This window comes from Colossoma macropomum, unplaced genomic scaffold (genome assembly GCF_904425465.1).
Source record: "Colossoma macropomum unplaced genomic scaffold, Colossoma_macropomum, whole genome shotgun sequence".
Lineage (NCBI taxonomy): Eukaryota > Metazoa > Chordata > Actinopteri > Characiformes > Serrasalmidae > Colossoma > Colossoma macropomum.
Window position 1 is genome coordinate 39,724,376 of NW_023494795.1, and position 13,258 is coordinate 39,737,633.

Consider the following 13,258-nt stretch of genomic DNA (forward strand, 5'->3'; position numbering starts at 1 on the left):
ATTGCGAAAACCAGCGCATCATTATTTACAGAAACCCACTCCTTCTTCTATGCTGATGCACCCACAACTGCTTTTTTCATGTTTCTTTGTAGATTTATTTCCCATAATGCCTGCTGTCTGCTATCCGGTGAGGGTTTTACTGATCTTGCTGACTTTTTTTCTTTATTTTAGATGCAGCTATGAAGAATCCACAGTAACAGTCACGCAGCAGGTGACAAAGAAATCGACCAGAGACCTCCAGGTCTGCTAAGAGCCGAGTACATTTAACATTATTGGGTAGGGGTCAGATGTTCATATTCTGTCTGCCTCTCTCTCTCTCTCTTCCACACATGCTCTATATATACATTCACTGACTGCTTTATGTACACCTTACTTAGGCTTGTTTGCAAATTACATTACATCACTGCGTTGCTGTGGCACATACTGGAGGGCAGGAAGTGATTTTCATAGAAGGCACTGTCACAGGTTCTCGAAATGCCTATGGTTTACGTTGTTTATGGTTGCTAAATTAGTTCTAACTGAGAAACTACAAGGTTCTTTTATTAGGTCCCAAAGCTTGTTCATTGGGGGAAAATGCAAGAAAAACACCAGCAAAAAATATGTTTTGCACAGTTCATCTGTGCACAGGTGATATATTTAAAAGGTACAAGCAACACCACTTACACTTAAATCAGGGTTAACAGTTAAACACAAGATGGGTGAACAAACAAGTTGCTTATATCTGCTGCCTCAATAGCAGGGAAGTCTTTCAGTTCAGTTGGGGAAAAAAAACACTTCTTTTGAAAACATAAGGAACATCTGTCCAACATTTCTCTTGAAACATAGTCTAAATTAGCATAGTATGGGCTTGCCTCCATCTTGTTTTCCGCTTTACACTTCCTGCCCTCCATCTGGAATTTGTTCCGTGTCCTTCAATGGTCAAGACCCCATAGACATTTATTTTTGGGTGGTGGATCATTCTCAGCACTGCAGTAACACTGACATGATGGTGGTGTGTTAGTGTGTGTTGTTCTGGTTTGAGTAAATCAGACACAGCAGTGCTGCTGGAGTTAAACACTGTCCACTCACTGTCCACTCTATTAGACACTCCTACTTCTGCTAGTCCTTGTAGATGTAAAGTCAGAGACGATAGCTCATCTGCTGCTGCACAGTTTGTGTTGGTCATCCTCTAGTCCTTCATCAGTGGTCACAGGACGCTGTTGGCTGGACGTTGTTGGCTCGACATTTTCGGTTAGTGGACTATTGTCTGTCTAGCGGAGACACTGAGGTTTTTAAAAACTCCAGCAGCACTGCTGTGTCTGATCCACTCAGACCAGCGCAACACACACTAACATCAGTGTTACTTCAGTGCTGAGAATTATCCACCACCCAAATAGTATCTGCTCTGTGAGGGTCCATGGGGGTCCTGACCACTGAAGAACAGGGTAAAAGGGGGCTAACAAAGTGTGCAGAGAAACAGATGGACTACAGTCTCTGATTGCAGAGCTACAAAGTACTCACCTATTGGTGAACCTGATTAAATGGAAAATGAGTGAATACAAGGTAGCTATAAATGATAAAGTGGCTGTGCGTGTGTGCGTGTGTGTGTGTGTGTGTGTGTGTGTGTGTGTGTGTGTGCGTGTGTGTGTGAAATAAAGCTCAGTGGTGTACTGCACACTTCAGTTTCATGTGTATTTTTCTTTAACACGTTTATTGGTATATGTTAACTGTTTACCTTTATGTACTGAATAGTCCATTTTGTTAGTGTTGTAGGCATGTACTGTATATTTATGTAAGACAATTAAAGCAGTTGTTTCCAAATGATTTCTAGTGTTGTCATTGAAATTCATGCATGCTTACAGGTGAAAACAGGTGAGCTTTAAAATTGTGTTACTTTACAAGTCATGATACAGTGTGTACTAGCTTAATAGATGATGATGATGCATATTAAAACTGTGACAAACTATTGATTGTTCAGCTGTGTTTGCCTGTGCTTTACTGTGTTCATTGGCTATTGGGTCAGTTGGTTTTCTTTTTATTGTTGTCTGGATTCTGTTATGCTATTTCAGAATAAAAGTGAATGTTAGTCTACATCTTAGCAAATGCTATGCTTTTGGTTGAGGTACATGTAGTTATAGAGATTTAGGTTTATGCAGAAACTGTATGGAAGTAATTTGAGTATATTTTGCTAGCTGGGAGTGTTAATAGCACAACGTACGTGAGCCGAGCATTTAGGCCAGAATTGGGCGGAGATACAAACCAAAGTCTCGGCAAACGAGGTTTAAGATCGGTATGCAGTATTCAGCCGGGATGTGGCCCAACTGATTTTTGCTATCTGGGAGCCTCAACGTTGAAAGGTAAGACTGAAACAACGTCGCGATATCAACGTTGATTCATCTTTCAAAATCGAAACATAATCCAACGTTTCAACCATGATCTGTGACGTTGATTCAACCGTGAATAAACGCTGAAATGCCAGCTGGATAGTACATTTTTATGTTTTATTCATATATTTTGAAGAGCCTGTGGTAAATGTGCACATTTATGTTAACAAAGTTTATTAAAGGGAGCCAAATTGCTTTCCTCCCTCCATGCTGGCCACTTTGAGCATCACTAAAACACACACAGGCTAAGGTGCAAAACGTATGTGCAGAGCTGTGGGACATTTCTGAGCTCCAAAGCAGCCTAATACTTTTATTATTAACCGTTATATCTCCCTACTCAGAGTGTGTTCAAACTGTGGGTGTGACACAATCAGTTACCTCGACACACATCTGACTGGATATCATTCAACTAATTTGCATAAAGTTCATTCAGAATTAGAGACATGTAATGACATGCTCTGTTTGGTGTAAATTGCCAAAAAAATTGAAACGAAAAAAGGTAAATCATTTTGCATGACGTCACTGTTCATGTCATGTGTATACTGCTTCAAATATCAGCACCCCAGCTTAAAACTCCTTCATGTGTCCTGGTGTATAAGTGTTTTTATTCTGCTTAAATGCCATTTCTTGTTGTTTTTAAGGCTAAAAACTAAATAAAATACTTTTATTGTGTGTTACTAGTCAAAATGTGACAGGTTGTGTCACTGTATGAAAAATCTAACATTATTTTGGCTCCATGGCCCAATCCCATTTCACCCCTGGTCCCACCACTCAGCCCTACCCCTCTGTTTTGTGTGTTCACGTCTAGGGGTAGGGTGACCCGATTCTTGTTCAGATAGAGGGATGGGGTGAAGTGTTAAGGCCACATGGCCCTCCAAACAGTGTCTTTTCAGAGATACACTCCAAACGGAGTGTTATAAGAATAAAAGAAAACGGGCAAGATGGCTACGCAGGTGACCAAAGAAACCCACAAATGTGAGTAGTTTCTCTGTTAAAACATTACAATGATTGTATTATCTTTAATGTCATTTCAGGGTATTATGGTCCTTTTCTTCATAACAAGCATTAAAAATCGCTAGTAGTAGCTGATGTCTCGGTAGCTAGCTAGCTAAATGTCCCATTCCACCTTAAATGGTGCAGCAGTTACATTCTGGCGCTTAAGGGAAAATTAAAACAAGAAGCTGGAGAATATCTGACTTCAGCTTCACATCACTGAAGAATTCGGGGTGGGATGATAATAAAAAAATTTCCTCTTTGAAAGCATATGATTCCCTAAATGTAACTAAAGCCCAGCAGAGAGGAGCTGAACTTTACCCTCATCTGCTATCACTGCAGACTGGCAGGGTCGCCTACAGACCACCGCTAGTAGCCTTTTAATGAAGTAATGTTCTTCTTTATTTGAAGGTCCCATTTTGTGGGGAAGATTTTAACCACTCCACCTGTAGCTCAGTTCCAAGGGGCAAGGAGACACTTGAAAACAAGCGGTAAAGAAATTAGAAATAGAATTGGGCCCAACTTTTTGTGTCCTGCCTGATGTGCTACGCTAAATATACTGCAGTGCAGTCACTCACATGGCTGGATCTCAGGATAAACATCACTTCAGTCCTGCACGACATCCCTGGAGGAAATGAGGACCCAGAAAAAAATGATTAAGGATCTCATACACACACACTCTCCGTGTTCCAGACAAACATTATGTTCCAGTGTGAGTGGAAAAAAATCCAATTTGTAGTGCGTGAGCAAACACAGGAGAGCGAGGGATTAAGGCCAGATGCTGGAAAGCCAGAGAAGTGGGACAGAAAGGTCCCCGTCACTGTGGCTGAGTGACGGACCCTCACAGCGGCGCTCTAATCCAGACAGGACGCTGGAGGTGTTTCAGGCTTTTAGGAGTCATTTGTCACCTTAAACCGATGATTTTGCATCCACTCCAACCCCAGCCCCTTCAACCAGTGGGTTATAATAGTCTTTATTAATAATAGTGAAATTTTAAATAAGTTGGCTTGAAAAAGTTAACTTACTGTTCTTCATAATCTTATTATTATTATTCTACGCTCGAAATATAAAATGTTTCCCGTTACATAATTTTTCAAGCTAGAACCACCAGACTTTGCAGGATCATAGGTCCTATACCCGTGGACTGTGCTTGTGATTTTCTAACGAACATACGGTTTACGGAAAATTATCGTTCAAAGACGATATTTTTCCATAGGAAATGAATGGGCGGAATGTTCGGAACATTCAAACTAACTGCCACAAGTGATGTCACAATGAACATCTCTCACACCGACACAGTACACACAGACTCACACGCTTACAGCCTAATGCACAGCAATAACAGCACAAATAATGAATTTAAGGTGGAATTGCACTTATGTAGCACTGAACTTAAAGTGGCACTCTCTTTAAGGTAGCACTAAAATTAAAGTGGCACAGACTTTAAGGAGGAACTTCATTTAACATAGCACTAAATTTAAGGTGGCACAGAATTTAAGGTGGAACTGCAATTAACATAGCACTAAATTAAAGGTGGCATAGAATTTAAGGAGGAACTTCATTTAAAGTGGCAGAGAATTTAAGCTGGAACTTCATTTAAGGTGGCACCGAATTTAAAGTGACACAGAATTTAAGGTGGAACATTTAAGGCAGCATGAAAATTAAGGTGGCAGTGCATCTAAGGTGGAACTATATTTAACATAGCACTAAATTTAAGATGGCGCAGAATTTAAGGTGGAACTCTATTTAAAGTGGCACTAAAATTAAGGTGGCACAGAATTTAAGGTAGAACTTCATTTACAGTAGCACCTAGCAACGCATTACCATCCATCTTGGATACTGCAGCAGTTTAACAACCATCAACAGTCTTTGACCATTTTAACGTTTTAACACAATTAGCTCACTTTTTTTTTTAAGCCAACTTAAAGTTTGTTCATGAACTTTCCCTTTCTAGTTTGTTTTATTTTTATTTAGTTTTTCATTTTGGTTTAATTCCAGTTCATTTTAAAGGTGCATGAATAGTGTTATGTTCACGCTATTATGAAGGAAAGTTAACACAACAAATTACAAATTTACTGCATTATTGGGGCTGTATTTGGCCAGCATCACTGTACTTGGCTAGCATCACACATGCTTAGGGTGCTAACAGCTAGCTCTATGTAGGGCCTAGACCCACCCCCCCCAAAAAAAGGTGGGAAAAGCCTGCGGCACATATGCACCGCTCAATCACTCCCCAGTTCTCCCAGTGTTGCAGCCCAACAGTACAGTCCAAGGACATGGTGGCCTTTGATGTCGCTGTCCACAATAAGAGCCCCCAGCATAACAAACCCCAGAATAACCCCAAGCACATTCCCCGAGCACGCTACAATAGTTTTAATTTAGGTTTTATTTTCTAAATAAAAAGAATAGTTTTAGTCCAGTTTTTATTTAGTTTCAGTTTTAGTTGTTTATGATTTGTAGTATTATGATGAATGCTGTGATAGCAGGTCTCTGATGAGAGTAAAATAAAATGAATGAAAAAAATGAAATGATTAAATAAACACACTCCTAAACTCTCATTTACACACTGAAAAAAACTAAAACAAAAGGGTTATTCTCAGTAATTCTGTTTCCTTTTAGTTAGTTTTGTACTGACCATTATAGTTTTGAGTTAGTTTTCATGTTTTTGAAAACTGTTGTTTATATTTTTATTACAGTTTGTGTACATTGTTTTTACGCTAGTTTAGATTTGGTGAACTACAATATCCCTGTCTTTGATGTCTGAAGTTTGCTTCTTTACTATAAAGTTAGGTAAAAATAGGCAAAAGCTAATGTTAACACTTATGGCAACTTACCAGTTTAGCATAATGTAAACTGTCTTTGTATTGGAACTTTAAGAGTCATACGAAATTAAAAATATTCAGGATTATATATTAAAGAGAAATCACCTTAATGCAATGTTTATTGGTAATTTATTTGGTTTAAATAGCGAAGTGCTTTAGCATGTGGCTAAGTGCTTTTATATTTAGATAAAACACCAACCAGTCCAAAAAAAAGAAAAACAACAAAATTCAAAAAGTTTCTTTATTCAGATTAATTAAATTACAAGATAACAAGAATATTCTTTAAAATTATCACTGGCTAAGCTGTTGTTGCTTCTAGATGCTTTCATTTCACTATAATAGCACTTACAGTTGTCTGGGGCAGATCTGGCAGGACAGAAACTTAACAAAGTGAATTATGTTAAAGGTGGCGTCCTATGACAGTGCCGTGTTTAAAGTCACTGAGCTCATCAGTACGACTCATTCTACTGCCAGTGTTTGTCTATGGAGACTGCAAGGCTATGTTCTTGATTTTTTCCACCTGTTAGCAATAAGTGAGTTTGCACAGATTAATCAGGAGGGGTGTCCACATACTTTTGGCTATATAGTGTATATTTACACATATCATTCAGCCTACAGCAGTTTAGCCCCGCCCACTCATGCCTGAGTCACAAAGAGAGTTTTAGCACAGACTGATTTTTCAATGAGGCAGAATATGTGAGAGAGCTCATTTACATATGGTAACAAAAACAGCCTGCTTAGTTATTAACCAATAAAAGGATAAAGAGAGACAAAAAATGTTCAGCAAAAGTGAATTATGTCTGTTTTTGGTACATAAAACCACATAAACATCATGAGTGGAGCTCAGGGAGAAAAACTAAATGATAAGAGAAATGAAGAATGTACTGGAAGATGAAACTGTACATGATGTTTATGTTGTAGAGTAAATAAATAACAGTAGCTAATAAGGTCTCTCTCTCTCTCTCTCTCTCTCTCTCTCTGTGTCTGTCTCTCTCAAGGCCATCTGTGTCCCACATTCTGTTCGAACCTCTGGTCACCTCCAGATCAAACCCCTCAGAGACCGTCTGGGTTACACACCTCCATCTGTCTGTCTGTCTGTCACTCTCTCTCTCTTTCTCTCTGTCAGCCTAATCACTGATGTTACCTGTCCAGGTCCTGACACTGTCTGGTATGGTTCTAAATTTGTTTTTATGGGTGAGCACTTCGAGGGGTGTGTGTGTGTGTGTGTGTGTGGGTGTGTGTTAGTTTCAATTTAAATGTTTTGAGGTGCCCTGTCTGCCCTGTGACCTGTCCAGGTTGTATCATGCCTTCTGCCCAAAGAAAGCTGGGATAGGCTCCAGAGACCCAGAAGAATAAGCGGTTTAGATGGTGTGTGTGTTTCGAAATGCAAATTAATCAGTGTTTCCATTACAGCTGTCAGATCAAATCAAATCAAATCAAATTTATTTGTATAGCGCTTTTTACAACTGATGTTGTCACAAAGCAGCTTCACAGAAATCCGTTTAGAACAAAGTTTCAACATGAAATGTAAATCCTCCAGGTGAGCAAGCCAGGAAAAACTCCCTCAGAGCTGAGGAAGAAACCTTGGGAGGAACCAAGGCTCACATGGGGGGACCCATCCTCCTCTGGTCAAACTACGTACAAAATTATTATTCTACTAATATTAATAGTAATAGTAGTAATAGTTAGGAGACTTCAGTGTAGAGTGGGCAGCCAGTCCAAGGCAGGTGGCGGTGACTGGGTTGTGGGTAACTGGTCTGAAGCGGGTAGCCGGAGAGCTCTACAAACAATCATCCAGCAGTGTCCGGCCGGACAGGTGAGCAGTCGTTTTCTCGGAAGAAAGGTAGGGAAATGGAGTTAGTTTAGTTCTGTATGGGTGTATGTATAGTAGTATGTAAAACATTTCCAGAGTGTGGCTAACGACTCCGGCAGATCTGACTATAACAGCTTAACTAAAAGGAGAGAACCAAAAGGGCACACAGACACGGGAGCACCCTGAAACAATCTGGCATCCCTCCGCTCCACCGTCCACAAACCTGAGTGATCGCGTGTGAGCGGCGGGACGACAGCACCAGCGTCTCAGTTTACTATAATTCCCTGCGTCCATGGACCCCTGGATCTGCTGCCTTTATCCAAGGGGAAACATTAGCTACCAAAAGCTAAACTAAACAAATGAGTTTTCAGCCTAGATTTGAATATTGCGACTGAGTCTGAGTCCCGAACATTTTCTGGAAGATCATTCCAGAGTTTGGGGGCTTTATAAGAAAAGGCTCTTCCCCCAGATGAAACCTTCTGAATTCTGGGAACTATTAAAAAGCCAGCACTCTGTGATCTGAGTAATCGTGGTGGCTCGTAAAGGGAAATAAGGTCTTGCAGGTACTCAGGAGCCCATGTAGGGCTTTATACGTCAATAAAAGAATTTTGTAATCAATACGGAATTTAACAGGCAGCCAATGGAGTGATGATAGAACTGGACTGATATGATCAAATGTTCTAGTTTTAGTGAGAACCCTGGCTGCAGCATTTTGAACTAGTTGAAGTTTACTTAAATTCCTGCTGGTGCATCCTGACAGTAATGCGTTACAGTAATCTAGCCTTGAGGTAATAAAGGCATGTACTAATGTTTCTGCATCGTGCAGCGATAAGGCATTTCTTATTCTGGCGATATTGCGAAGATGTACAAAAGCTGTCCTAGTGATGCTGCCTATGTGTTGATCGAATGATAAATCTGGATCAATTATGACACCAAGATTTTTTGCTGCTGAACCTGGTATAACTGGAAAGTCAGCGAGATTTAAAATTAAATCTGATAATTTATTTCTTGCCACTTTTGGACCCAGAAGGAGAACCTCTGTTTTGTTACTGTTTAGGAGGAGGAAGTTACGCGACATCCAACCCTTCACATCTTTTACACAGTCCTCTATTTTCTTTAACCTGTATTTGTCATCAGGCTTGGCTGATATGTACAGTTGCGTATCGTCTGCGTAACAGTGAAAGTTAATGCCATGGCTACTTATAACTGTGCCTAACGGTAACATGTATAATGTAAATAATAATGGTCCTAAAATAGAGCCTTGCGGAATTCCAGATCTTACTTGTGAATAATTGGAAGATAAGTCATTTACCTTTACGAACTGATAACGTTCCGTTAAGTAAGATTTGAACCACGATAGGGCGGTCCCTGTGATTCCAACCATGTTTTCTAACCTTTCAAGGAGAATATTGTGGTCTATCGTATCGAAAGCTGCGCTGAGGTCAAGTAGCACTAACAGGGATACGTAGCCTTGATCAGAGGCAAGAAGAAGATCATTTGTTATCTTAACTAGAGCTGTCTCAGTGCTGTGATGTGGCCTGAATCCAGATTAGAATTTCTCAAATATGTGGTTCTTATGTAGATATGAACTAAGTTGCTGGGCTACAGCTTTTTCTAAGATCTTAGATATAAATGGCAGGTTAGATATAGGCCTGTAATTAGACAATATGCTAGCATCAAGGTTTGGTTTCTTGATCAGAGGCTTAATAACTGCTAGTTTAAAAGCTCTGGGTACATGGCCCAGGCTAAGGGACGAGTTTACTATAGTTAAAAGAGGATTAATGATAACTGGTAGTACTTCTTTGAGTAATTTTGAGGGGATTGCATCAAGTGTGCAGGTTGTACAATTTGCAGAGGAGATAATCTTCTCTAGTTCTAGCTGTGGGAGTGGGTAGAAATTTTCAAGCCTTTCTTCTGCAGCTATGTTATGTTTTATATCAGCCATGTCAGATGACAGCCAAGTTGGATTTAATACTGTGGGTTGAATTTGTTGTCTAATATTTTCGATTTTATTATTAAAAAAAGTCCATAAAAACTTCACTGGTGAGGGTCGCCGGAATTTGTGGTTCAGTACCTGCCTGATTTTTTGTAATTCTAGAGATCACACTAAACAGTACTCTAGGATTATTTTTATTGTTCTCGATCAGCGAGGCCAGATATGCTGAGCGAGCTTTAGTGAGAGCATTTCTATACTCTATAAGGCTGTCCTTCCAGGCCAAGTGGAACACTTCCAGCTTGGTTGATCGCCATTTCCGCTCTAGTTTCCGTACTGTTTGTTTTAAGGTACGGGTTTTATCATCGTACCATGGGGCGAGCTTTTTCTGTCTTATCCTTTTGATTTTTAGTGGCGCCACATTTTCTAAAGTAGATCGGAAGGTATTTTCTAAATAGTCGGTTAATACATCTAGCTCCATTGGGTCAGATGAAATTGTTCCCTTGTTTGTTTGTCAAATATTCAAATATATTTGAATTTCAATTCATTATTTTTTACAAAATAAATTACATTTTTTCTCCAAGAAAATAATAGGATAAATAACCAGATTTCAATCACTGTCATGTCTCCTAAATCCACCAGGTGGCGCTCAGCAGAAATCATAAAGCGTCCTTAAAACCACAAGGTTTTTGATAAAAATGTTAACCTAGACGGTAAACCATCAGATAAATACTTACTGTGACCACAAAGCAAAACGGATATCTTCCATTCTCTCCTCTTCCAGTTGCTCTATGAGAAAAAAATATTTAACACATGGTCAGTTAGATTTAAAGCATCTTCAATTTTAACTATTAGCACTAGCTAAAACAACTACACATGATCCCATATATACACATATAGCTCACATATAGCTATGTTCCTGACCTGTCAACCAATCAGAGGCTGTGTTTATGACTTGTCAACCAATCAGAGGCTGTATTCTTGACTCGTCAACCAATCAGAGGCTCTATTGTTCCCGGCTCTATCATCAGCAGAGGAGCCTCTGCACTTGATGTCTTTTTAGCCGCTTTTACACTGCATGGGACCTACGCAGCTTGACTCGACTCTACTCAAGTTTTTTGGTTCTCCAGACAAACCTCATATCTGGTACTGTTCTTTGGTATCACCGAGCCGTACCATGCACTGGCAAAAATGGCTTTGTAGAGATTTGCTGTGTATTCCTTCCCACTTTTTTGACTCATCTGTTAAGATTAGTCCATTGACATCTCTTAGCATAAATCTATTTTTGATCTCCCATAGCCTCTGAAAAACAATCCTTGTTTTTCCACATTTGTTCTCATTTTCAACATCGCCTATGCTCTCGATCCACACACTACTGTACTAAATATTATGTTCAGAATAATAATGGCACCATTAGTGGGGTAAAAATTTAATGTGTTAATAATGTACTTAGTCATATGCAAGTGTTTGGGCTCCCCTGAGGGCGTATATATTGCGAAACAGGTTTTCTCAGTTCGCCAGACAGCTTTAGCCCAAAGATGAGAACTGTCCAATAGGAAAGTCCCGCAGTTCTTTTCCTGTTGGACAGGCTTGACTTTGGGCTTAAAGGCTAACTACACCCTAAGACCTTTTTTCATTAATAGCTGAAATGCATTGCTCTGTAATAATAATATACAGCAGCCTTGCTTGAAATGTGAGCTGTAGAAATTTTTATTGTGGTCAGTTCCGCCTCTTCAGCTCCCCTTGGGTTAACTCTGCTATAGGTGCGGGTGGCGTGTCTTCGTATCAAAACACGATACAGTCTTGTTGTTATACTTCTGTGCTTGGAATGAAACAGGCAGCATGCTAAAAGCTAGATTGTGATGCTGGTAATGCTAGAGAATGGCTAGCATAAGCTAACTAGATTAAGCTACAATGTTTGGGTTAGCTTTTTTCCGCATTATCCTTTAACATACCTCTGCCTCCTACTGCAAATGTTCTTAACAATTTGTACAGTGCTCAAAAGTGCACCTGTATAGAAGGAAATGCTACTCTAATGGTCTAATAGAAGTATGTTTTTCATAGCTGGATGTCAAAATGAGAGAAAAGGTCTAAGAAATCAGGGCTCGGGTTATATTGAATAAGGATAATTTGAAGCTAGTTGTCATGGTTTTAGGGAATGTTCTACCGTTCGGACGCCTCTCCCGCTCACTGCTAATCATTTTCTGGCACTATAATAACTCTTTGGCAGCTTGAGTCAGTGGCTCATACTGGTAAGGCTCAGGACACCAGAAACACCTTCCCTGTCGAAGATGGGGATGGTAATGGAGAGAAATCATCAACTTCGTAAGACCTCGAAGTTGCAAAAGTGCCTTTGGATTCAGTCACTCTCCAAATTTTCTGGTAGCTAATGTTAGCTATATAAACACAGCAGCCCAGCCCACACAGTTTCCCTTCCAGCCCCACCTCCAAATCTGAACATCACTGCACTGCCCCTCCCAGTGTGGCCCTCCTATTTTTAGCATTTTTTTGTCTGCCGCTGCATTTGTTACCGTCAGATGAGGCTCAAACATGTGACTTTCATTCCCGCCACATCATCACTTATTTGAAAAATCTGTTTCCATCACTGGTTTAGAATTTTTTCCACCTCATCCAAGAGTAAAAACGACCTTTTTTATTTCTAGCTGTTTCGTCCAGGTTATTTTAAGCTTATTTTCAAAATGTGCATAAAGAGGTGGATGTAAAACCCTCTCAGTCAGAGGACAGTTTAGGTGAATAACGGACGTCTGTCTGTATTAAACTCCTTTCAAGATCATTTCTCTAATCCTGCAGATGTTGATTTATCAACCGCAGTTAAATGTGTGTGTGTGTGTGAGAGAGTTCATGCACAGGCTATGAGGACTTCACACACACACACACACACACATACTCTACATAGGGACTCAGTGAACAGGAGTGTTAGTTGAGAAGCACTAGAGCTGAACTTCTGTATCTGGATTATTTCAGTTTAAGAGGCAATTTATTCTCAGTTTAATCTCTAATTTCTAAAAAAAAGAAAAGTGATAATATTTATAAAGTGAAAAGAAAGAAAAAAGTATTATATATAACAGATCGGGACTATTATAATTTACAGTACAAACATTACCACTTCCCAAATTTTAGGCTCCCTGCCTCAGAATCAAACAGACTGGCTTCTGTTAATGTTCATTTAAAACTGATATTTGTAATATGAACTCTGTTCTGACTGGCTGCCTTGTACTATGCAACAGTCTGAGCTAAAACACTCTTTATAACTTCTCTGTAAAGTTTAGCGTGGCTAAACTGCTGTAGGCTGAGTGAGTGGGGCTAAACTGCT